Genomic DNA, 27,085 nt, shown 5'->3' on the forward strand with positions numbered 1-27,085 from the left:
TGCTACTGAGTGATGGATATCTTCATGGTGTATCATAGCTTCACCTCTGCATGGAAAAGTGCACGGAGTCTTCAATGGTCCTTGGTTCGCTTGATGAAGCTTTAGCATGTTGTTCCTTACTTTCATGCTGGAAGGCTTGACAAGTTCACTTGCTCGCAAAGGTGCATGTTCGTCGTGTTCATTTGCTTCACATGCTTCATTTTTTCATTTGTTCATGAACCTGTCCATCTGAATGTGCTCCCTTTGTTCATCCCGTTCATCAACTTGACAGGTTTGTTAGTGTACTTGTACCTGCAGTCACTCATGAAGAGATGACATCAAATCCAAAACCTCCTAGTCTACCATGACATATGATCATTTGGATGTAGGTGACCGGTAGAGGTAGCAGGGTTATGATGCGGGATGATGGCTAAACGAAACTACTGATGAAAACTGTGCAAGAGTCACTCAGAGATGGAGACAAAAAATCTGAGTCGAAAGTGACTCTCTGCAAGGTCTCGTTCAGCTGGGAGGCAAAATTGCAAAAATTTTGGGAGGGACAGTCCGTGCTGCAGGAGGGCAAGGTAGGCATGCTCTGTACATTTTCTAGAATGAACAATCAACAGGGGTTGGACAGCCAAATTTGCACAATTTTCCAGAGGAACAGGCTGTGCTACATTAAGGGTTAGCAGGTAAGGATTGCGAAGTTTTTCTGGGGAACTGCCGGGAGACTGGCAGCCAGAACTACGCAATTCCCAAAGGGAATTTCCAGTTGGCTGTTGGGTCACTGGCAGTTATAACTACGCAACGCTTAGAGGGAACTATTAGTTGGCTGCTGGGGTCACTGGTAGAAAAAATGTGCAATTCCTAGAGGGAACTGGCAGTTGGTTTCTCAGTCACTAGCAATAGAAACTACAAAATTCTTGGAGGGAACAGGTTGTCTACTGCTAGGAGCTGATGGCTAGGAAAACTATATTGAGGCCGGGAAGCCAAGCTACTGATCATCTCTGCACAATTTCTGAGCTAAGCTGAATGATGGGTAGCGAAAGGCCTGCTCATGAGTACTGCGCAATTTCTGAGATGAACAGTAGTTCGACTGTTCGGATGACTGATTGGGAAAACTGGCTAATTTTATGAAGGAGACAGGGAGGGGTACTTGGTGTCTGTTCGACTTGTCTGCAGAATTTTCTCAGTCAATTGAATGGGGGAGGTCAATGACCTCTATGCAAATTTTGAGGGGATTTAGTCTCGAGGTGACTACTGGGTCTGACTGTCTGGCTGGCTAGCATGAGAGTTGATTGCGTTTCTCATGGGAAATGCGACTTGAAAGAACTAGCTTGGTACTTTTGCGTTGTTCTAGTTAACAGTCGATCGAGTCGATAGTAGGGTGATGGTTCGGCTATCAGTGAGGATTCTGGTAATCAGAACTTTAAAAAAAAATGACTAAGTGTGTGAACAATCGAAATATGCATAGGTGATCATACGAACACACACTCACGTGACTTGACAATGAAATGACCAGACCATCTAGATACACATGTTCAACATGACTAACTGACGGTGCAAGCGACAAGCGTGACACTCGTGATTGATCGTTCATGATCGTTCATGATCGAGACGACACTTGCGCGATAGTGAATGTGACTCCGTGTGTGAGTGTGACAGATGCTTTCGTGGCGAACACAACAGACACATACGAAGCAAAAACTTCAAGCATAACCAGAACATGGTCGTAAGCATGACTTGGACATCAACATGCAGAGACCTAGATGCAATGAATAAGCAAGGTGAATGTAAAGGCTCACATGAGCTCACGGAGTGAACCCGAGTGTGTGTAATCACCAATCAAAACTCTTCAAGTGAGGCTCCGAAATTGGTGCAGGCCAAAATTTTGGACAGTGGTTGTAGGCACTACAACAACTTCATAAAGTAATCATGAAAATCATCATTATGCTCTTCAAGCCATGAATCTGTCCACTAACCATAACTACAGAGGTGAATTGCAATGGAGAAGAGGCAAGGCTTAAGAGGCTTTTAGTCTTACTCAATCATGGTTTTGGAGCCTAGGGGTCATTATTCAAGCAAGGGAAAAAAACCAAGCTTTTGGAGTAGATATGGTTAAGTTTACATGTGCTACAAGAGTGTTATAGGAGGTGTTATAAGAGTGCTACATGAGGCCCTGTTTTGCTATAGAAGTGAGATAACTTGTCGAATTCCTAATTAAATCAAATGAAAATGAGATTGGATTTTTTTATTTATTAAGTAGAATGTCCCAGGACTCCATTCCAAGTGGAATTACTCCAAAATACACCTGTTAGCACGTGTTAAAAAATAGCAAAATATTACTACTCTAAAAACTAGAAATTAAAGAACTAGTGAGCTAGTTAACCTACCAAATATCTATCCTAATAAAGTGAAAACGTTATGGGAATTTTTTTTATATTAAATTGAATTATTTTATGACCCAATACAAGTGGAATAAACTCAAAAGAAGCTCATTACACCTTCTAAAAAATAGCATAAAATTACTACTATTTTGTTACAAGGGATTTCCAAAAATTCTAAATTTGTGAACTAGTAGACCAATCCAAGTAGCTCAATGATGAATATGAATTTTCAAAGTTTTTCTAAAGATGCATCATACTTGTGAATCTATAAATAACCCGCAAACAACTCACTTCAATCATTTAACCAATGTAACCTACAACAAAAGAAGCATAAATAGTAAATGCATAAATAAGAGATGCAAGTGAAAAAGACATTAAAAGGAAATAAAGAAATTATACAAGAGGGATTTGAGGCTCCTAAGATGGCCAAACCCAAGGAAACTCAGAGTCCTATGAAATAAACAAAGATTTATAAGCTAAAAATGGCACCAAACTTCATTATTTGAATCCATTCAAGTACATCCTTGCTAGAAATGAAAGTGGAGTTTCTAAATAACACATTTTCTCCACAAGAAGACTAAGAAATACATGACCTTAGAGGAAAATTCAAATTATTACTTATACAAATTGATGGGGAAACATTCTCCTTGAAAGGAGGAAGGTTTCCCCTCCAAAATCCCTCAAATAGTGGATCTAGTTCACAACACTAGGAATCTGCATTAAATGACAAGGAACACATTCCTAGATTTTTTTAGTCACTGGAGCACCAAAATTTGTGCACTAATTTCATAATATATTGTTCATTTACTATTTAATCTTGATCCTCCTGTAGCAAGAAGAAAGTCCCTAGATTATCTCCTACTCCAAATCTTCATAATCTGTCCAATATTCTCACAATATTCTACAAAAATAAATAATATTAGACACATATGCAATCATCTCTAAACCTTCCTAATGAATATTATAAAGCTAAAAATATTTCATCTAATGCAAAAAGATCTATTTAATTTTTTTGAGGATAGTCAGATGAGCTTTAATTTGCATCTAATTTGGAGGCTTGTCACATGTTTACATGGATTCTCCTCCTTGTCCACCTCATAACACTCATGGGGAGAAGAGTCACTATGTACAACCACATGGACCAGTAATTGAGGTAGCCTTTTTAACTCCTAATATTTCAACAATTTCTTTTTTTAAGTTACATGTATGCATGTTAATTAATTCATAGAAAAATCTAATTTTTATTTTCCATTTTGTACACAGGCCCAAATGCAGAGTGGTGATGATGCTGCCGTTATGTTGACGCATGAGTGGGATGTTGGGACTGGAGACATTGAGACACATGAAGGGGAGCACCAAACCCATATTGAGCAGACCCCCATCCCACCTGACTTCCATTTGCACTCGATTGAGCCACATGTAGGGGACTAATTAAATGCACAGTTTCAAATAATTTATTTCCATGTTTTTTATTTTGTAAAAATAATGTTATAATTAATTTGAATTTGAATATTTTATATTGCAATACCAGGTTATGGATGCTTACTTTGCGCAATTGAACTCACATAAGAGTTCTAGAAGTGATACTTTCTAGATGGACCATAGATAGTTTGTAAATTTTTAGGCCCACTTCACAGGGCACATTCACATGTGATATAGACTATATATTTTCATATATGGACAATTTTTGGATGCATGTTATTTCAGTTTATGGATGTTCACTTAATGTAATTTTTATATATTTTCATATCGACAGTTTATTGATACATTCATTGTTTAAGTTTATTGATGTTTATCAATCTTGTTTATGGATGTTCATTAAATTTTAGTTTATGGATTTGTTAATTATTTCACCAGTTTTTTGTTTTTTTGTTTTTGTTTTTTGTTTTTTGTTTTTTGTTTTTTGTTTTGTTTTGTTTTGTTTTTTTTTTTTGTTTTTTTTTTTTTCTTATAGTATAACTTTTATTAAAAAAGATAACAATTTTGATTTCTCACTTCATAGACTAAAAAAATAATACAATCTTATACTATGATGCAAGTCACTTTGATACTTTTAATGAACTAAAATGCATCATGGTTCAATTAAAAAATGCAAATAAGAATCAAATATTTTTAAATTCAATTTTAAAAGATGTCTTCAACCAGTAAACAACAAATAAGTTTTATTCATTTTTATTTCTTATGAGGTCATCTACAAGAGCTTAGTCATAACATGATATAAGTCATATGTATTGGAATTTAAAATACCAAAAAAATTAATGATATGTTTCTATATAATTTTATGAGCTTTCCTAAGTTTACTTATCTATCCAAATAATTCAATCAATTCCTTATCTTAAGACTTTCATTTAAGAACATTCAAGAACTAAAATTTTACAAAATAATAATTTTGATTTCTAGTTTTATAGACTAAGGAAATAAGTACAACCTTACTACGATGCAAGTCACTTTGATACTTAAAATGAACTAAAATATATCATGTACATCAATTTAATATTGAACTTGTAAAAAGTGTCTTTTAGTGCAATCAATTTATGTTAATTTAAACAATTAATTATATGTTTCTATATTTTTATGAACTTTCCTAAATTTACTTGGCTATCCAAGTATTTCAACAATTCCTTATCTTAAGATCTTCAATTAAGAACCTTTAAGAAGTAAAATTTTACAAAATGACAATTTTGATTTCTAGTTTCATAAACTAAGGAAATAAAGACAATCTTACTATGATTTAATTCACTTTGATATTTAAAATGAACTAAAATATATCATGTACATCAATTTCATATTGAACTTGTAGAAAATGTCTTTTAGTGCAATCAATGTATGTTAATTTAAACAATCAATGGTATGTTTCTATAATTTTATGAACTTTCCTAAATTTACTTGGCTATCCATGTATTTCAATCAATTCCTTATCTTAAGACCTTCAATTAGGAACATTTAAGAAGTAAATTTTATAAAATAACATTTTTGATTTCCAGTTTCATAGGCTAAGGAAATAAGTACAATATTACTATGATGCAAGTCACTTTGATACTTAAAATGAACTAAAATATAGCATGTAGATCAATGTAATATTGAACTTGTAGAAAGTGTCTTTTAGTGTAATCAATGTATGTTAATTTAAACAATTAATGATATGTTTCTATAATTTTATGAACTTTCCTAAATTTACTTGGCTATCCAACTATTTCAATCAATTCCTTATCTTAAGACCTTTAATTAAGAACATTAAAAAAGTAAAATTTTACAAAATAACAATTTCAGTTATCATATTGGCTTGCATAAAGTGTCTTTTAGTGCACAATTAATGTATGTTAACTTACAATGATTTTAAAAGTTGCCAAGATGTAAACTACAAATAAGTTTTATTTGCTTTTATTTTTTTTGAGGTTTAATAAAAGAGCTTAATAGTCATAACATATATATATATATATATATATATATATATATATATATATAAAGCATGTGTGTAACTTTTTCCATGTTTTATATCAAACTGACACATAACATTTATTAATAACATAAAAAATGTTTCAATGTTGTTCATAACCTAGACAGTTGAATTTCTATTTCAAGTAAAATAATATTATATCAACATGGTTGATAGATACTAAAATGGATTTTCTAAAATCCATTATGATGTATATCTATAAGATTTCTTCCATGTTCAACATGAATATTATACATACCATTTAAAAAAATTGATATCAAAATTTTAATTAAATCTAAATATAAATACCTATTGATTCTTAATTTTTATTAAATTTTAGATTTATGGGGTTCAGATAAGGATCATATCCCTAAAAATAAAACCTCCTTGAAATTTGGAAAAAATTAAAAACTTAAACACCTCAAGGAAGTTAAAGCTTATATAACATTTATGTACATCATTATTAATCCATCTTGGACCAGAGAGAAACATTTCCCTATTCAAAATTACAAAATTACAAGAGTATTCAACTGTCACATTTACAAATTACAACATCCACATCTTAATCTCTTATACTAGATTAGAATACACTTGATTGTTATAGACTCGAGTTCAAGGCTTGACATTTGCATCATCTACTCGTCTGGCCAATGGCTCATAGGAATTCAAGTATCCCTAACACATCCATGGTTTGGTTATGGCATCTTCTATCTCCTTGGTTCACCTTTCTTTGTTTTGATTTCTATGAGATAGATCCAAGCTGCTATGAATATATGAATGTATTGGCAACATATATATTCAGGCTTAAAACATTTATAAATGATGTGTTCAAATTGGTTTTTAACCTTTTCAAAAGAATGACCCATCACAACCATGTCACCAATTTGGTATGTGAGTTGTCCATCTTCATGCGGTCACACCAACCTGCTTTTCACTTGTGAGGATCACATCAAATAGTAGGCCACATTCTCTTCGTTCCTTGAGCGGGTAGTGATAGGAAAACATTGCCTAAACCTAAAAATAAAATATGTATTAGTTAAATATGTTCAATATTTCAATTTATGGATGAAATCATTAATGATAGATGAGCTACATACCTTCCCTTACAAGATTGGAGTCTCGATCATGATCAAGTGAAACAATGGCCTCTTCATCGAGCATTTCTTGCAACAACAAAAGATGATGAGGTCCTGTTGTGCCCTACAACAACCCCCCATTTCATATCATTCTTATTTACAAAAATTAACATATGGAATGGGTCCCTTTTAATAATTTTGGCATCAATGCTTGTATGTTCAAAAAAGGCTGGATAATCAAATGAGCTTTCATATATTTAAGCCTTTTTGGATATTAATGTTTCAAATAATAAATAATCTTTTGTTATTGCGATAAAGCGATCGCAAGATCGCATATCGCAAAAACATGAGAGATGCATTCAAATGGCATTTTGGTCTCCACCGATGCGATATCGCTATTGGTAATCGGCAATGTTACATGCACACCAAGTAACGGCACATAACTCATGCCCCGACGCGATGCGATATCGGCGATCGGCAATCGGCGATACCCCATGTGGAACCGCTTTATGTTATAAACCCCGACCCGATGCGATATCGCTATCGGCCGTCGACAGAATTCCATGCACTTTAGTAAGGCACCCGGTTCCTATCCCCGATGCGATATCGCTTATTGGCTGTCGCCAGGATCTTTTGGTGATAATTCTGCAACACTTATTTCTCGGAGCGATGCAATATCGCTCATCGGTGGTCAGCATTCTTAAAAGCTATTATTTAAAGCTTTAATTTTATATTCATATCCAGTTGACAAAGCGCGAATCCCAAAATTCCGTTAAATGCAGGGGATAAGGTAATCCGTGTGTATTTAAAAGATTTTGCCCCTTCGATTAACGAACACTTACGCTTAACCGCCAGAATATCTGTTACACGCTTAAGGGAGTCATTCACCCGGATAACGGTGTAATCATCACATTTAATGGGTAGCAGGCCTCAAATCACCATTAATGCACCTGCAATATCCTCTCAGCGATTGGATCCACAACCACTTTTGAAAATTAATCTTAGCACGCTTCAAATGATATATCTATCCCGCTGTGAAGTGTTATTGTTATTGTGTTGTTACGATTACTTTTGTAATTGTGTAGAATTCGTCTTTCGAGAGAAGCCTGAGCATGATGGGGAAGAGATCCAGGAGGACTACGGGCTCTGCTGTTACACCCATAGTAGGTCAAGCTGCAACAGATAAGAAGAAAGGCCTCATTTCAGACACTACGTGCACTGGTCTTAACAAGACTACATGGCAGGGCACATATAATTTACTAGAAACTGAGCAACCAGAAGTTTCAGTGACAGAGGCTACTGCGGACTCACTCAAAAAGTCCGATGCAACTCTCAAAGAATTGGCCGATTCCTTTCTTCATAGAATAGCGGCCAGAGAACAAGTCCTTCCCTACACTGATGTAGTGCGATGGGCAATCGAGGAAATTCCAATCATTGACAGAACGTTCCACACAAGAGATGGACGGATTTTCGGGTCGTTTAAGCCAGAGCACCTAAGGCAAATGTATCATTTGCCTGAGCCAGAGAAAATCTACAACAAAGACTTCGTGGAGAAGTTTGCAGCTGAAAATGAAGTACCATCCGAGCCCATTCGGGATTGGAGGCAGAACCCAGCCAAACACAAGCACGAAAGCTCGGGTAAGTACTCTGTTGATTCTTTGGCTTCTCCCTATTGCTATGCGGGAATTATGATGTGTAGGCTATGGGGATTACATGATTCTGCCAATTTTGATATAGAAATGGTTCCCCTGATGGAGGCCGCTGTTAATAGCATAATCATGGATTGGGCCACCATTCTTTTTGATAAGTTGACTGTAGCTGTTCGGGATTTTAGAGCTAAATCTGTAGTCACCGAAAGGAAAATTCCCCCATTTTATTATAGTGCCTACATTATGGACACATTGTGTTTTAACTCTGAGTTTCCCATCCTTGGTTGGAGATGGACCGCCCAAGACCCTTCGCCCATTCATTTGTATCATTAGAAACTGTGGAAGTCCTCTTACAAGGACCATTTGTATCAAATTTGCAATGGTTTTATGGTTCCCATTTATTATTCCATTTTTGATCGGCCCATTCCCAAAATCTCCTATCTGGCTTCCTTCGACTTACCTGTTGTCGCAAGTTGGTTTGGAGAGGAGCATTTTACCTATATTAGAGTTTATGGAAGCCAAGCCAAGCCGCATGTTCTCCCTCTATATGTTCCAGACAAACTATTAGCCCAAGAGATCTCCTACCAAATTATGGCCGAGAGTGTAACCCAAACTCTCAAGAAAGAGAAGAAGAGGGGCTGGCCCCCTTTTCCCTTAAGGATGGGTGTTTTTACTCTGCATAATCTTCAGCATGCAGAAAAGGAGGCTATAAATATGCAAGCTTTATCCCTGCCCACTATGCCAGCCAGACTCTATGATCCAAGGAAGACTGCTTTCATTGCCCTAGAACAGGCCAAACTGACAAAGATTGACCATCAAGAAGATGAGTTTGATGACCTGTTCGCAGCTGCCGATACAATAAGTCAAACCAAACAGCTTGCCAGGATGAAATATAATGATGAGAATTTAACTGAGTTCAATAAACATAGAGAGCAGAGGTTGCAAACTCTGCCTCTAGATTTATCCTCATTAACCTCAGCGTCCTCCTCAAGTGAGCCTGGTCAGAAACAAACAAGCCAACCTCCTGTTATAACTAAGGAACAAAAGAAACAACAGGAGGAAAGGCAAAAGAAGCAGCAGAAAGAGCAGAAGGAACAAGAACAGAGAAAGCAGAAGCAGATGGAGGAACAGCGGAAGAAGGAAGAAGAAGAAAAACAAAAGAAAGAACTGGCAGATAGGCAGAAAAAGGAATTGGCAGATAGGCAGAAAAGGGAGCAAGAAGAGAAACAGAGAAAGGAGTTAGAGGAGCAGCAGCGGAAAGAGCTGGAGGAGCAAAAGAGGTTGGAACAAGAAAAAGAAAAGAGTAAATCCCAAATGGAGCAACACAAACAGACCTCCATAGATCCTGAATTGCTTAAACAATGGAATCAATTCGATTCCATTATCAGTGGAAAGGAAGGCTCCAAAGACACAGACACCTCTAAGACAAGCGACGCACCAGACACCACTTCTTCTCAGGTTCTAAGCGGAACCAGCGGCCCACCCACTTCAAAGGAAATCGAGGTAATCACCAAAGACCCTTCCGATCAGATTGTGCTCCAGGTGGAAGATATTCCTCCCCTGGATGTTTTCTACAGCCCTAGGCACAAAGCAGTTGTTAAGCGCTCAAGGAAGAGACGAAGGCTTGATCAACCTTCCATCTTTCCTGAACAAACAATCACGGGGAACGTAGTGTGGAAGGAGGAATTAGACCCCTCCGATGATCTGACAAAGCTGTCACAGTATGCGGCAGCTTATTCCGCAGCGACTATTGATAAAGCATCGGAGGTGAGTCTTTTGTTAAAGACTAAGGACCAGGAGATTTGTGCATTGCAGGCAGAAGTAGCCGAGGCGCGAAACAAAGCAGCACAATTAGAAGAGCAGTTGCTGGCACAACAGCAAGCAAACAATGTATTGACCCAGCAACTGCAAACTGAAAAACAGAGGATTGACCAAAACTCAATCGAGAAGCAGAAAGAATTAACGGAGGCATTGACACAATTGAGAGCGGCAAACAAGATAATGACGAAGTCAAAGGATGAGAAAATCGCTCAACTGTTAGCACAACTCGAAGATATCAAAGGCACCAAGAAAGTCGAAGATTTCAGAGCAGAGGCAGCTCAAATAAATAGTGCATTAATATCTCTGGTTAGACTCCTATGCCGACAACTTACCGAGGTTGAGCCATTATGTGAAGTATCTACAGCAGTATGTCAACAGATAGAAAAAGTCAGAAATGAGCTAGATCAGGCCGAAGAAACCATAGCCTCATATCTTGATTGGCAAGATACTGATGTGGGGAAAGCAGCAAATTTGCCTAGGATCTATGAGCCATTCAAGGACATACTCTTCACGGAATGGAACACTCAGATGTTGAAAGCGGAGAGGGCAGCTTCAAGGTGTAAATTGATTACTAGCAATATTGTTGATTTAGTCAACAATACACTCTCTTTGGCCAACATGATCTCTCAGTGCACACCTGGAAGCATGACCACGGCAAACATGATTGAACAAACAAGTTATCATGAACTGGAGGAAAAGAGAAATTTAATCGCTGGAGTAAATACTTTAACCTCTGACGCATATTGGCTCTTTCTAATCAAGTCGCACACTCAAAGGTCGGCTCTTAAGTGTTTAACAGATGCTCTCAGATGCCTAATCCCCGACATTCAGGATGCCACATACGATGCCCAACTCACATCGCGTCTCAACACTCCACCGGAAGTAGAGCCAATGCTGGCGATATGTCAGCTGAGTGTTAAAGGCAAAGAGCCCACCGAATGAAGCATTGCTGCCGACTGCCAGATCGCCAAAAAAGATGGAAAATATTTATTGATGCCAATTTAATAGCTTTTCAGTTTTTTCTTAGATATTTAGATTAGATTAGTATTTATAGACCCTTTCATTGTTTTGGAAAGGGTCGTAAAATTTTGTAATAGACTTAAAGGCTGAAGTTTGCACTACTGTGCTTCAGCCTATATTCTTTTGTGAAACTCGACCGATAGTCCTTAATTTGACAAGAAGGTTGTTTTATGCAATTGCGCACTATTGTCTCTTGTTTGGAATGCTTTCTGGTTTGAAGGAAGGACTGCAACATAGCGATTAATACATCGGATTGTTAAACAACTTACATGGTACTTTTATCTGCATCTGTTTTCTTTCCTCTTATATGAATTGCTGTGTTATTATTTTTGCTATTGTTGAATACATGTATGCGCTGTAACAGCAAATCTTCATTTCATTCCACTATTGGATGTTTTGTGATATGCCCTTTCTTTTAATCATGCATGTAGCAATGATATAAATGACAATGTGTAGTAATTCGCTATTATCGCTCTGCATAACTAATTATGCATAGCAATCTTAAATGGTTTAAAAATCTATGCTTTAGTGTTAGAGTCATCTATATGCCTGCCTTAAAAGCATAGATTATCAAATGCTACGCTTTGAAAGATTGATAAGTCCCGGGATTAGATTAGAGTTAATATATTTCGTCGATAGTTTTAGTTGTTCGCTTATCACCATCACACATCATAAGTTACTCATCCATCCCACTTTTATCTATTATTGGGAAACTGGTCCCATTATCCCCAGTCGGAGCCACTATTCCAAACAGAAAAGGAGCTGTACTAAGGTCCGGACCGGGTGGTTTCCCCTTTGTTGTGGCAGCGATTTTCAAGGCCTCAACAAAATTGGTGCTAGAAGGAGGGCATCAACTGTGAATGGCACATAAGTCCAAACCTATAAGTCATTCCAAGAGTATATCCCCCTCCGAATCCCCTCGACCTTCTCATTTGCATATTGGTTCGCCTGTATCCAAACAAGGAGAAGGAGAATCAACTACCACTGCTCAAACCCATCATACCACAGAACATTTAGGTCTTGAATCACCTGAAGTCCAGTATCTAATCCATAAACTTCAGAGCTTCTCGATCTCACCACAGAAATCTGAGGTATCAGAAAGCAGTGCGACTTCGCAATTCAACCTCACTCACCCTCTCACCAGACTTCAGAGCGAAAAACTCGGTATTGAACCCACTGAGTTTCCTTTACCTAAAAGGAAAAAGGCAAAGAAAATTACTGAAGGATTTGATAGTGAAGAGCTTTCATCCACGTCCTCCATTGCATTTTCTCCTCTGCAAGGTCAACCATCCACTCCCCCACTACAAATTGTCGTTCACCAGGGATCAGAAACCTCAATATCCCAACCTATTCACTCCTCATCTTTAATCCCTTCCCATACATCTGGAATCCCAGCAGTAGTCTCAACCACTGTCGCTATCATAATGGCAGATCCATGGACTAGACCAGGAGTAGTCAACATGCCTGGACCATTGCATGATCTACCCGATGCTCCTGAAAAATGGCTGCCTAAATTCAATCCAGATGACGGGACCCAGGCTGAAGAACACATCAACAACTTTATGTTAGCAGTTAACCTAAAAGGAGTGACAGAACAAGATGTTGTGGTAAGACTCTTCCCTTACACTTTACAAGGATCAGCAGGATCCTGGTATTTTTCATTACCTTCTGGTTCAATTACCAGTTGGAACACATGCCAAGAGCAGTTTCTCACCAAATATGGAGATGACAGGTCCTTAGCTACTTTAATAAACGACCTCTCCAATCTGAGAATAGAGCATAGGGAACCGATAAAGGAGTTTAATGCTAGATTTAATAAACTCCTGAATAAAATCCCTACCGCTTCTAAAGCAAGTGAACAAATACGAAGCGAATGGTATATTACAGCCCTACCTGCAAACATAGCCATTTTTGTAGACAGGGCTGGGAAACCTACCTTAGCTGAAAACATGAGAGAGGCACTTGCTGTTGAAAAGCGCATCAATGCTTTAGAAAAGAAAGCTGCTTTGGAAGATAGAAAAGCTAAAAAAGTCTCGTTTAAAGAAGATTCTAAGAAGAAAACCCCAAAGGACCCGTATGACATGGAAGGTTTACAAAAGGTCCTTAAAACATTGTCTAATGAAATGGTTGAGATAAAAAAGCAGGTGGCCGAAACTTCAAACAAAAGACCATTTAGAACTTATAAGAAAACTGAATCAAAGCCGCCCAATATTATATCTAACGCAGATTCAGACCAAGAAGAAGAGGAAGAGGAAACAACTTCACAAACCGATGATGAAGAAGAAGTAGCTGAATGCCACGGAATGTGGGATTTTATACTCCCAAACTCTGATACCGAGAATGAAGAAGAAGCCTTTCCGGTTACTACAAGAAGCAAGAGTACTCCTGAACCCGCCCAGGCAACTTCAAAGAAGAGAAGCGCAGGTGCTACTACAACGAAGGAAAAAGTTCCCCCAAAAAAGTCACCTGTAGTAGTTCCCCAAAACCAGCCTTCAACTTCTAGTTCTCCTTCGACATCTAAGACTCTAGTGGTATCTGATTCTATGGAATATAACATTGTTGATGACATGAAGAAAACTAAGGCAAATATAACCATGTTTGAACTTAGCAAACTAAAGCACCAACAAAAGTTACTTCTTAAAGAATTAAATGTTGTTCCCTCTACTCCCCTTCCCAGTGCAAGAGCTGCCAACGATTCAGGCCAGCCTCCTGCAGGTATGGTTGAAATTACCGATTCAGTTTTAATCGGAGATAAATCAAATTCTCACACTCCACCCTTCCTGCTGACTTATGAGATTTATAATAGAAACCTGCACAACTGTTTAATTGATTCAGGGGCCTCATCTAATATAATGCCAGCTTCAGTTTGCTCTAAGCTGAACATTGAACCCCAGAAGTCTGCCATTCATATTGTACAGTTGGATAGGACTAAGGTGCAGGTTGTGGGAGAAATTAATTCTGTAACCATCAGGTTGTCAGCCGACCCCAGAATTGTTCAGAGAATTGACATCTTAATTGCCGACATACCTGAATTTTACGGTTTGATTTTAAGCAGAGATTGGTCTGAAAAACTGCATGGGTATATTTCCACAGATTGGTCACATATGTGGCTTCCCTAAAAGGGAAAGCCGAATCAAATAAGGATCGATCGGGAGAAGCATATGACCCACACAGTTACTGAATTTGAGCAAGAAAACCAACCTGTGGCATTCAACAACAACATTTTGGGGAACTATTCGTCAGAATCATTCTTTGGCAACTTTGTTGCCCAACCATCTCCTTTTTCAGTCAATCATTTTACATCTTAGATTGAAAATTTTTCACAAACAGACAAGTCCAGATGTTTTAATGATGCTGAGAAAAATGTAGATATTTTTGTTAATACTCCTTTATTTTGGTCTTTATATTTTGATGGCTCTAAGTCCAGCGAAGGCTCAGGAGCAGGTTGCATTTTGGTTAGCCCGCAAGGAGAAAAGACAATGTTGTCTTGTAGGTTAGAATTTGAGTGTACTAATAACACAGTCGAATACGAAGCTTTAGTCCAAGGTTTATATAAAGCGATCGGCCTTGAAGTGCGATATCTAAAAGTGTTTGGCGATTCGGAAATAATTGTCAAACAGGTGAGAAATGCAATTCATTGTCTTTCAAGTCACCTCAAGCATTATCAATCGCTAGTACAGGATCTTACCTCACACTTTTCAGCTTTCAACATTTCTTCTATTCCTAGGTCACAAAATTCAGTAGCCGACCTACTAGCCAATGTAGCCTTTAAACTTCTACCTTTTGAAGACTACAGCGTTGATAGATTTTCTGTAGAATTACTTTTTAGACCTTCAATTCCTGACAATGTCACCAATTGGAGAGTATTTAACCATGACGAAGATATCTTGCAGTTTCTAACTTCGGAAAAATCCTATGACAATCAAGTCATTGAGGAAGATGATCACGATCTACAGATGAAACAAGCGCCTCAAGAAAATTCAATTCCCAAACCCGTGGTGAAGCTTGAAGACCTTTACGATATCAAAGATAGGTTTAAACCTGTAATTAATGCAAAGCTTCAAAGTTCCACCCTTAGGTTTGAATTAATAAATCTAGGCACTGACGATGCTCCTCAAAACATCAACTTAGGAATAGGACTTTCCCAGGAATAAAAACAAGCATTTATTAAACTATTGAGAAAAAACAAACAGGTCTTTGCTTGGAAATACGATGACTTAAAGACATATGATACATCTATTATCCAGCATACCATTCCTATGCTTCCTGATCAGAGACCAATTCAGCAAAAGTTAAGGAAAATACATCCAAATTTGGAGAGCCAGATAAAGTCGGAGCTTAATAAGCTTTTGAAAGCCAAAATTATTTTTCCGGTCCGACATTCAAATTGGGTCTCTAATATGGTACCGGTCAGGAAGAAAAATGGCGACATTCGAATCTGTATTGATTTCAGGAACCTGAATAAAGCGAGCTTGAAAGATAACTTCCCATTACCTACTATGGAGCAAATCCTCCAATCAGTAGCAGGTTCTGAATTGATGTCCTTTCTTGATGGGTTCTCCGGATATAACCAAGTTTTGGTTCATCCTGATGACCAACTCAAAACCACATTCAGAACAAAATGGGGAACTTATGCATATCAGAAAATGCCTTTTGGACTCATAAATGCGGGAGCGACATTCCAGAGAGCCATGGATATAGCCTTCAAAGGGTTGATTAATCAATCAGTAGTCGTCTATCTAGACGATATTACTGTATATTCTAAAAAGAGATATAATCATTTGCATGACTTAAATCAAATCTTTCAGCGAAAAGATATGGTATTTCTCTAAACCCAAAGAAGTCTTTCTTTGCTCTTGACCAAGGAAAGCTTTTAGGCTTTATAGTATCCAAAGATGGCATTTATATTGATCCTGATCGGATTAAGGAAATTTCTGAAATCCCTTTCCCACACAATAAAAAATCGATGCAGTCATTTTTGGGTCAGATTAATTTTGTCAAACGATTTGTTCCAGATTTCTCTCAAATTGTATTACCACTTCAGACAATGATCAAGAAGAATTCAGTCTTCAAGTGGGGATCAGAAGAAAAGCAAGCTTTTGATGTTATCAAGCAATCAATAATCAATGCCCCAGCCTTGAATACTCCCAATTTTTCTGATCATTTTACATTGTATACCGTTGCGTCCGATATATCCTATGCTGCAGTTCTCACGCAGCCAAATGCTCACAACTTGGAAGCACCCATTTCATTTTTTAGCTCAAATCTTCAGGGTGCCGAACTAAATTATTCCGATGTGGAGAAACAAGCCTTTGCTGTGTTCAAAGCAGTCAAACATTACAGGCCCTTTCTTTTGAAAACTCACACGAAAGTTATAGTCCCTTTCCCAGCGGTAAGGCAACTATTAACTCAAAGAGAATTGGGTGAAAGAAGGGCCAATTGGGTCACAGCGCTTCAAGAATATGACTTAGAAATAAAGCCAGCAAAGATTGTTAGGGGCCAAGGTTTTTGCAGGATATTGGCAGGAGCATCAAACATCCCTGAATCAAGCGATATGGATCAGACTGAATCAATCAATCAGATAAGTGTCACTGATTCTGAATCTCAATATGCAGATTTAATATTTTATTTAAAGAACGGTTATGCTCCTCCAAATTTATCTTACAAAAATAAAAGGGCCATTAGGTTAAAAGCGAAGAATTTCACTCTCATTGATGATGTGCTTTTTAGACAAAATTATGATTCTATCCTGTTAAGATGTCTTGAGAAACCTGAAGCTCAAAAGGTTTTACAGGAGCTACATGATGGGCCAGCGGGAGGACATTTTGGAGCAGACACAACAACCCACAAAGTTATTCATGCTGGATATTATTGGCCTACACTGTTTAGAGATGCTCATGAATACGTAAGAAAATTCTTCAATTGCCAAACTTCTAGTGGGAGACAACGGAAATCAGCTTTCCCTCTGCAACCTGTCAACATTGAACAGCCATTTGAACAATGGGGATTAGATATCATCGGGGAAATTACTCCTCCATCTTCCAAGCAACATAGGTATATCCTCACTGCTACCGATTATTTTACCAAATGGGTAGAGGCTATTCCTTTGAAGGCAGCAAATTCAGAGGCAATCATCGATTTCATAGACCAATTCATCATTACCAGGTTTGGTGTCCCAAACGCTCTCGTATTTGATAATGCTTCCTATTTCTCAAGAAATGCTATATATGATTTCGCTATTAAGAGGGGGTTTAAACTGAAATACTCGGCTAATTATTATCCCCAAGGAAATGGTTTAGCAGAATCTACTAATAAGAATCTCATCAAAATTATTAAGCGAACTGTTGAACAGAATCATAGAAAATAGCACAAATCTTTAGTGTTTGCATTATGGGCTGATAGGATTACACAAAAGGCTTTTATAGGTTCCTCCCCATTTAATTTGGTATATGGAAAAGAAGCAGTATTGCCTACAAATCTTGTTTTACCCTCTCTAGCCCTAGTACAGTACATTGAAGAGACTCCTTCTTCCTCTATCCAACTTAGACATGACCAAATTCTCAAATTAGAAGAAGAAAGGGAAAAAGATAGAATCACTCATGCCAAACATCAACAAATCATCAAAGCATCCTTTGATTTAACCTCGTCCGGTTCCACACACTTTCAAGTTGGTGACTTAGTTCTCAAATGGGACAAGGCCCATGAAGATAAAGGTAAACATACCAAATTTCAGAAAATGTGGCTTGGACCATTTCAGATCTGTGAGAAGATAGACCATTCGACCTTTTTATTGCAAGACTTATCAGGGGCGAGAGATTCTCTCCCTGTTAATGGCCTGATCTTGAAGAAATTCTTCAATTAAGAAGGTAATCCCTTCTCCTCTTTGTAGATTTGTGTAGTTTGTAGAATCAGTAGGAAAAAAAATTGTAGAGTATCCCCATTGACCTTTTGCTTGGTTTGAAGAAGCTGTCCCGTAAAATAATATGAATATTTGCTTTTAGATAATAGAACCCTCAACCAAAAGGAATAATTTCTTGGAAACTAGATATCTGTGTGTTCTGAAATCACAACCTAACGTTTTGGAAACTCTTCTCAAAAGGTAAAAGTTCTGTGAATCATTTTCGGTTTTCAAAACTGGTCTCAAGAGGTTATCCATTTTGAGATAGAAACTGACCCATTTTCAGTATCTTCAACTCTTCACCTGTCATCCATCTGCTCTTAAGGAGAAAATTGTTCACCCCATTCACTAAAGTTTATAGTTACTCAGAGTGTAATTCTAAAATATAAAAAGATTAAAGATAAGAGGTCTTATTACAAGCCTGCTTACCATGTTCATAGGAAAATAGTTTGACTGACATTACCAATACTGCCTACCACAACAGGGTAATGGCTTGAAATTTCAAGACAATAGGTCTCATAACGAGCCGGCTTGTTCAGTTAAATTATGACCAGTGAATGGCATTGTCAACAGCTGGCCACCAAACCAGGACAATGGCTTTTTATCTTATAAATGATAAAGAAGAAAAAACAGATGATAAATAAAATATGGGAACATGTTTTAGACTCATTCTGTTAACTACAATCTTATGTGAATGGAAAAGTGAACAATACTATGGTTAAAAGGTATCCCTGTCGAGACTATAAACGTTTGCTGGCAACAGAGGCTCTACCTATGACAGAGGAGTTAATTATAAAAGCTAATTTGGGAAAGTTTTTGTTTTATCATTATAAACCAATAAAAGGCCTATTTTAAAGACTTAGAATGTATTTATTTTTCTTGAAACCAAAAGGAAAGAAGTTGACAGAATAAGTTCAATTGGTTCAGAACGCGCGAATATCCAGTTAAATTAGAGGTTTTCCCTTCTGATTGAGTTTCTATTTTCAAAAAGCTTAAGTGTTTGTTTTAATTTTAGAGATAACTGGTTCTTCCAGCGAATCGCCAATTGTTGTGCCCTACAACAACCCCCCATTTCATATCATTCTTATTTACAAAAATTAACATATGGAATGGGTCCCTTTTAATAATTTTGGCATCAATGCTTGTATGTTCAAAAAAGGCCGGATAATCAAATGAGCTTTCATATATTTAAGCCTTTTTGGATATTAATGTTTCAAATAATAAATAATCTTTTGTTATTGCGATAAAGCGATCGCAAGATCGCATATCGCAAAAACATGAGAGATGCATTCAAATGGCATTTTGGTCTCCACCGATGCGATATCGCTATCGGCAATCGGCAATGTTACATGCACACCAAGTAACGGCACATAACTCATGCCCCGACGCAATGCGATATCGGCGATCGGCAATCGGCGATACCCCATGTGGAACCGCTTTATGTTATAAACCCCGACCCGATGCGATATCGCTATCGGCCGTCGGCAGAATTCCATGCACTTTAGTAAGGCACCCGGTTCCTATCCCCGATGCGATATCGCTTATCGGCTGTCGCCAGGATCTTTTGGTGATAATTCTGTAGCACTTATTTCTCGAAGCGATGCGATATCGCTCATCGGTGGTCAACATTCTTAAAAGCTATTATTTAAAGCTTTAATTTTATATTCATATCCGGTTGACAAAGCGCGAATCCCAAAATGCTGTTAAATGCAGGGGATAAGGTAATCCGTGTGTATTTAAAAGATTTTGCCCCTTCGATTAACGAACACTTACGCTTAACCGCCAGAATATCTGTTACACGCTTAAGGGAGTCATTCACCCGGATAACGGTGTAATCATCACATTTAATGGGTAGCAGGCCTCAAATCACCATTAATGCACTTGCAATATCCTCTCAGCGATTGGATCCACAACCACTTTTGAAAATTAATCTTAGCACGCTTCAAATGATATATCTATCCCGCTGTGAAGTGTTATTGTTATTGTGTTGTTACGATTACTTTTGTAATTGTGTAGAATTCGTCTTTCGAGAGAAGCCTGAGCATGATGGGGAAGAGATCCAAGAGGACTACGGGCTCTGCTGTTACACCCGTAGCAGGTCAAGCTGCCACAGATAAGAAGAAAGGCCTCATTTCAGACACTACGTGCATTGGTCTTAACAAGACTACATGGCAGGGCACATATAATTTACTAGAAACTGAGCAACCAGAAGTTTCAGTGACAGAGGCTACTGCGGACTCACTCAAAAAGTCCGATGCAACTCTCAAAGAATTGGTCGATTCCTTTCTTCATAGAATAGCGGCCAGAGAACAAGTCCTTCCCTACACTGATGTAGTGCGATGGGCAATCGAGGAAATTCCAATCATTGACAGAACGTTCCACACAAGAGATGGACGGATTTTCGGGTCGTTTAAGCCAGAGCACCTAAGGCAAATGTATCATTTGCCTGAGCCAGAGAAAATCTACAACAAAGACTTCGTGGAGAAGTTTGCAGCTGAAAATGAAGTACCATCCGAGCCCATTCGGGATTGGAGGCAGATTCTAGCCAAACACAAGCACGAAAGCTCGGGTAAGTACTCTATTGATTCTTTGGCTTCTCCCTATTGCTATGCGGGAATTATGATGTGTAGGATATGGGGATTACATGATTCTGCCAATTTTGATATAGAAATGGTTCCCCTAATGGAGGCCGCTGTTAATAGCATAATCATGGATTGGGCCACCATTCTTTCTGATAAGTTGACTGTAGCTGTTCGGGATTTTAGAGCTAAATCTGTAGTCACCGAAAGGAAAATTCCCCCATTTTATTATAGTGCCTACATTATGGACACATTGTGTTTTAACTCTGAGTTTCCCATCCTTGGTTGGAGATGGACCGCCCAAGACCCTTTGCCCATTCATTTGTATCATCAGAAACTGTGGAAGTCCTCTTACAAGGACCATTTGTATCAAATTTGCAATGGTTTTATGGTTCCCATTTATTATTCCATTTTTGATCGGCCCATTCCCAAAATCTCCTATCTGGCTTCCTTCGACTTACCTGCTGTCGCAAGTTGGTTTGGAGAGGAGCATTTTACCTATATTAGAGTTTATGGAAGCCAAGCCAAGCCGCATGTTCTCCCTCTATATGTTCAAGACAAACTATTAGCCCGAGAGATCTCCTACCAAATTATGGCCGAGAGTGTAACCCAAACTCTCAAGAAAGAGAAGAAGAGGGGTTGGCCCCCTTTTCCCTTAAGGATGGGTGTTTTTACTCTGCATAATCTTCAGCATGCAGAAAAGGAGGCTATAAAGATGCAAGCTTTATCCCTGCCCACTATGCCAGCCAGACTCTATGATCCAAGGAAGACTGCTTTCATTGCCCTAGAACAGGCCAAACTGACAAAGATTGACCATCAAGAAGATGAGTTTGATGACCTATTCGCAGCTACCGATACAATAAGTCAAACCAAACAGCTTGCTAGGATGAAATATAATGATGAGAATTTAACTGAGTTCAATAAACTTAGAGAGCAGAGGTTGCAAACTCTGCCTCTAGATTTATCCTCATTAACCTCAGCGTCCTCCTCAAGTGAGCCTGGTCAGAAACAGACAAGCCAACCTCCTATTATAACTAAGGAACAAAAGAAACAACAGGAGGAAAGGCAAAAGAAGCAGCAAAAAGAGCAGAAGGAACAAGAACAGAGAAAGCAGAAGCAGATGGAGGAACAGCGGAAGAAGGAAGAAGAATAAAAACAACAGAAAGAACTGGCAGATAGGCAGAAAAAGGAATTGGCAGATAGGAAGAAAAGGGAGCAAGAAGAGAAATAGAGAAAGGAGTTAGAGGAGCAGCAGCGGAAAGAGGTGGAGGAGCAAAAGAGGTTGGAACAAGAAAAAGAAAAGAGTAAATCCCAAATGGAGCAACACGAACAGACCTCCATAGATCCTGAATTGCTTAAACAATGGAATCAATTCGATTCCATTATCAGTGGAAAGGAAGGCTCCAAAGACACAGACACCTCTAAGACAAGCGACGCACCAGACACCACTTCTTCTCAGGTTCTAAGCGGAACCAACGGCCCACCCACTTCAAAGGAAATCGAGGTAATCACCAAAGACCCTTCCGATCGGATTGTGCTCCAGGTGGAAGATATTCCTCCCCTGGATGTTTTCTACAGCCCTAGGCACAAAGCAGTTGTTAAGCGCTCAAGGAAGAGACGAAGGCTTGATCAACCTTCCATCTTTCCTGAACAAACAATCACGGGGAATGTAGTCTGGAAGGAGGAATTAGACCCCTCCGATGATCTGACAAAGCTGTCACAGTATGCGGGAGCTTATTCCGCAGCGACTATTGATAAAGCATCGGAGGTGCGTCTTTTGTTAAAGACTAAGGACCAGGAGATTTATGCATTGCAAGCAGAAGTAGCCGAGGCGCGAAACAAAGCAGCACAGTTAGAAGAGCAGTTGCTGGCACAACAGCAAGCAAAAAATGTATTGACCCAGCAACTGCAAACTGAAAAACAGAGGATTGACCAGAACTCAATCGAGAAGCAGAAAGAATTAACGGAGGCATTGACACAATTGAGAGCGGCAAACGAGCTAATGACGAAGTCAAAGGATGAGCAAATCGCTCAACTGTTAGCACAGCTCGAAGATATCAAAGGCACTAAGAAAGTCGAAGATTTCAGAGCAGAGGCAGCTCAAATAAATAGTGCATTAATATCTCTGGTTAGACTCCTATGCCGACAACTTACCGAGGTTGAGCCATTATGTGAAGTATCTACAGCAGTATGTCAGCAGATAGAAAAAGTCAGAAATGAGCTAGATCAGGCCGAAGAAACCATAGCCTCATATCTTGATTGGCAAGATACTGATGTGGGGAAAGCAGCAAATTTGCCTAGGATCTATGAGCCATTCAAGGACATACTCTTCACGGAATGGAACACTCAGATGATGAAAGCGGAGAGGGCAGCTTCAAGGTGTAAATTGATTACTAGCAATATTGTTGATTTAGTCAACAATACACTCTATTTGGCCAACATGATCTCTCAGTGCACACCTGGAAGCATGACCACGGCAAACATGATTGAACAAACAAGTTATCATGAACTGGAGGAAAAGAGAAATTTAATCGCTGGAGTAAATACTTTAACCTCTGACGCATATTGGCTCTTTCTAATCAAGCCGCACACTCAAAGGTCGGCTCTTAAGTGTTTAACAGATGCTCTCAGATGCCTAATCCCCGACATTCAGGATGCCACATACGATGCCCAGCTCACGTCGCGTCTCAACACTCCACCGGAAGTAGAGCCAATGCTGGCGATATGTCAGCTGAGTGTTAAAGGCAAAGAGCCCACCGAATGAAGCATTGCTGCCGACTGCCAGATCGCCAAAAAAGATGGAAAATATTTATTGATGCCAATTTAATAGCTTTTCAGTTTTTTCTTAGATATTTAGATTAGATTAGTATTTATAGACCCTTTCATTGTTTTGGAAAGGGTCGTAAAATTTTGTAATAGACTTAAAGGCTGAAGTTTGCACTACTGTGCTTCAGCCTATATTCTTTTGTGAAACTCGACCGATAGTCCTTAATTTGACAAGAAGGCTGTTTTATGCAATTGCGCACTATTGTCTCTTGTTTGGAATGCTTTCTGGTTTGAAGGAAGGACTGCAACATAGCGATTAATACATCGGATTGTTAAACAGCTTACATGGTACTTTTATCTGCATCTGTTTTCTTTCCTCTTATATGAATTGCTGTGTTATTATTTTTGCCATTGTTGAATACATGTATGCGCTGTAACAGCAAATCTTCATTTCATTCCACTATTGGATGTTTTGTGATATGCCCTTTCTTTTAATCATGCATGTAGCAATGATATAAATGACAATGTGTAGTAATTCGCTATTATCGCTTTGCATAACTAATTATGCAGAGCAATCTTAAATGGTTTAAACATATATTCTTTAGTGTTAGAGTCATCTATATGCCTGCCTTAAAAGCACAGATTATCAAACGCTACGCTTTGAAAGATTGATAAGTCCCGGGATTAGATTAGAGTTAATATATTTCGTCGATAGTTTTAGTTGTTCGCTTATCACCATCACACATCATAAGTTACTCATCCATCCCACTTTTATCTATTATTGGGAAACTGGTCCCATTATCCCCAGTCGGAGCCACTATTCCAAACGGAAAAGGAGCTGTACTAAGGTCCGGACCGGGTGGTTTCCCCTTTGTTGTGGCAGCGATTTTCGAGGCCTCAACAGGTCCCTTTGGATTAAGAGGGATATATTTTCATCCTTTCATATACTCGTGTTTTTCATAGTGATCAAGTATAAATCCATTAAAACCAATGAAAAACTCACTAAAACATGTGATTTTTCTGGGCTTGATGGCAAATATTTCCTCCATGTCTTTGCTTCGCATTAAGTGTAATTCCATTGTTCTTTCTATAGTATTACAATACCAAGGGATGGATCTATTTACATCGCCAAGTTCAACATTCCAAAATAACCTATGCACAAGCCTAATATATTCGTGACCTTCATGTCCTAAATGATAGTTGCACTAGTTGACCACCTTTAGTGATGATTTGAGTCAATCTGCGTCATGACTCATTTTGTACTTCCTAAGTGTTTTCATAACACAAGCACTTGCACCATCATGTTCACCCTTTCCATGTCCTATTTCAAAATATATCCAAGTATGTTAAATTTGTCTTCTTGTGTAGCCGAATCAATCAATAAAAATTACATGCTAACTTGAACTGCCCTACATAACCATTTAACCATATCCAATTCTTTCAGAATGATATGCCATTTGTTTGAATGATTCATAAATGACGTCAAATCAATGTTCCACGAATAATGTATCATGCTCACTATCATCGTTGATGTAAATGTGATACTCCTTAATCACATCACGCGACTTGCAAGTGTTATCCCTACCATCAACATTCAATTGCACATGTTTTTACATAAAATATATGAATATGGAAACTTGGTCTGAGTGATAGTACTCACTCTAGATCTCTATCTGAGGAGAAAATGTGTAATTATCGACAAATTCTACCATTGATAATATTGTGTCTGGATGGAATACTTCATGAGAATTCTTGAATTCATAAGCTCACTACCTAAACTAGTGCTAGTCCTTGATATATTTATAGATTTTATTTTGAAACATCCCCATGAATTGTGAAATAGGAATCTAATCCTCAACATAACTAATCCTCCTAGGCATCAGAGTTGAAGAAGATGGTTGATTTCCCATGACATACTCATAGTGATTCCATGTGATGGTGACATATGACATCCCATACTGGTTGGGATCAATAGGAACTTTCCTATGGAACAATGCTAAATCACCACATTCAGTGCATCTTCTCCCATCTATACACTTTTTCTTGTAAAACAAATATTTTGGCTCCCTTCTACACAATATTGATGAAACAAAAGCGCACATTGTAGGAGGAGGAGGGCCGTTGTGATAGTTCTTCTTGTAAAATTCTTGTAAAGTGTCATAATGAAGCTGAAATTCAACATGTTATCGATAACAACATGTGTCACAGGTTGTATTAGGCCTAATAAACCATGGTTTCAATTTCTGAAACATCCTTATGGATATCTTCACATGGTGATTGCTTTCCTAAAACTCCTCAAACAATGCAACTTCTATCATTTCTACAACATGCTTAACATAATCTACATACTCACCTTTAGCTGGGAGATGCTGTATGACATGCTTTGTATATGGAATAGCACGAGAATGACTCTCCCAAAACTCTACCACACGTGCTCTGATTCATGTTGTAAGTTTGTCTTGGTAGGGTTTCCCGGTGATAATAGCCCAACAAACAGATTCATCATTTTCAATTACTCGAACCATGAATTTGGTATGCTCGTGCAATAATTTTCTTGAGACATGGAACAATTTTTACTTTATTGCCAAATTTTGTTGTCTTGATGTACTCGGTGCAACAATAGTATTTGTAATTTCCTTACAAGTATCTCAAACATCAAGTTTTATTGATTTTATAAACATAGTGAATGCCTTTGATATATTTTCAGTGACATTCATACGTGTCTTCTTGCATTTATCATCTTGGACACCCAAAATATTTATGACATGTTTTAGTTTCATATGTTTGATTAACCCATGTAGTTTTTGAGCTTATGCAATAGTTGAATGTTTCTAAACATATTATCAAATGATGTTATTGACATGATCTCTAATAGCGCGAGTAGGGATAAGCTCCCCAAGTTCCTCTGTTATGCTTGCATCCAAATTTTCTGCAAACCTTCCACTCCTTTCCAAACCGTTGTAGCTCCCTATTATCCTATCAACTTGAGAGAGATCAACCCATTCTTCTGGTGGTTGATCAAATTCATAGGGAACATATTCTTCCTCTAGTGGTTTATTAGTTTGATATGGCACATATTTTTCCTCTAGTGAGAGTTGATTAGCTTGATAGGGCACATGTTGTTCCTATAGGGGTTGATAAACTCGATAGGGCACATCTTGATCATCATATCTTTTATCAGCTTGATAGGACACATCTTGTTCCTCATGTGGCTGATCAATTTCTTTCTTGCATAGTGGAATACAAAATATACTTGTAATTCAAGTGAATCACCATCATAAGACAAGTGAATAGTAGATCTACACATGTTTATTTGAGAAATCACGATAGGTGGAAGGTCATGATATGATTGACTTGTGTATTCCCCCTATTTTCCTTTTAATTTAGGGGTATCCGATGGTAACATGGTTGACAGGGGGGAATTGCTGATTACGAGAAATGGGATCATTTGCAAGTTTCGTCAAATCTAGGATA

This window comes from Pinus tabuliformis, chromosome J (genome assembly GCF_031772625.1).
Source record: "Pinus tabuliformis cultivar Carrire ecotype Pingquan chromosome J, CPIR1, whole genome shotgun sequence".
NCBI lineage: Eukaryota > Viridiplantae > Streptophyta > Pinopsida > Pinales > Pinaceae > Pinus > Pinus tabuliformis.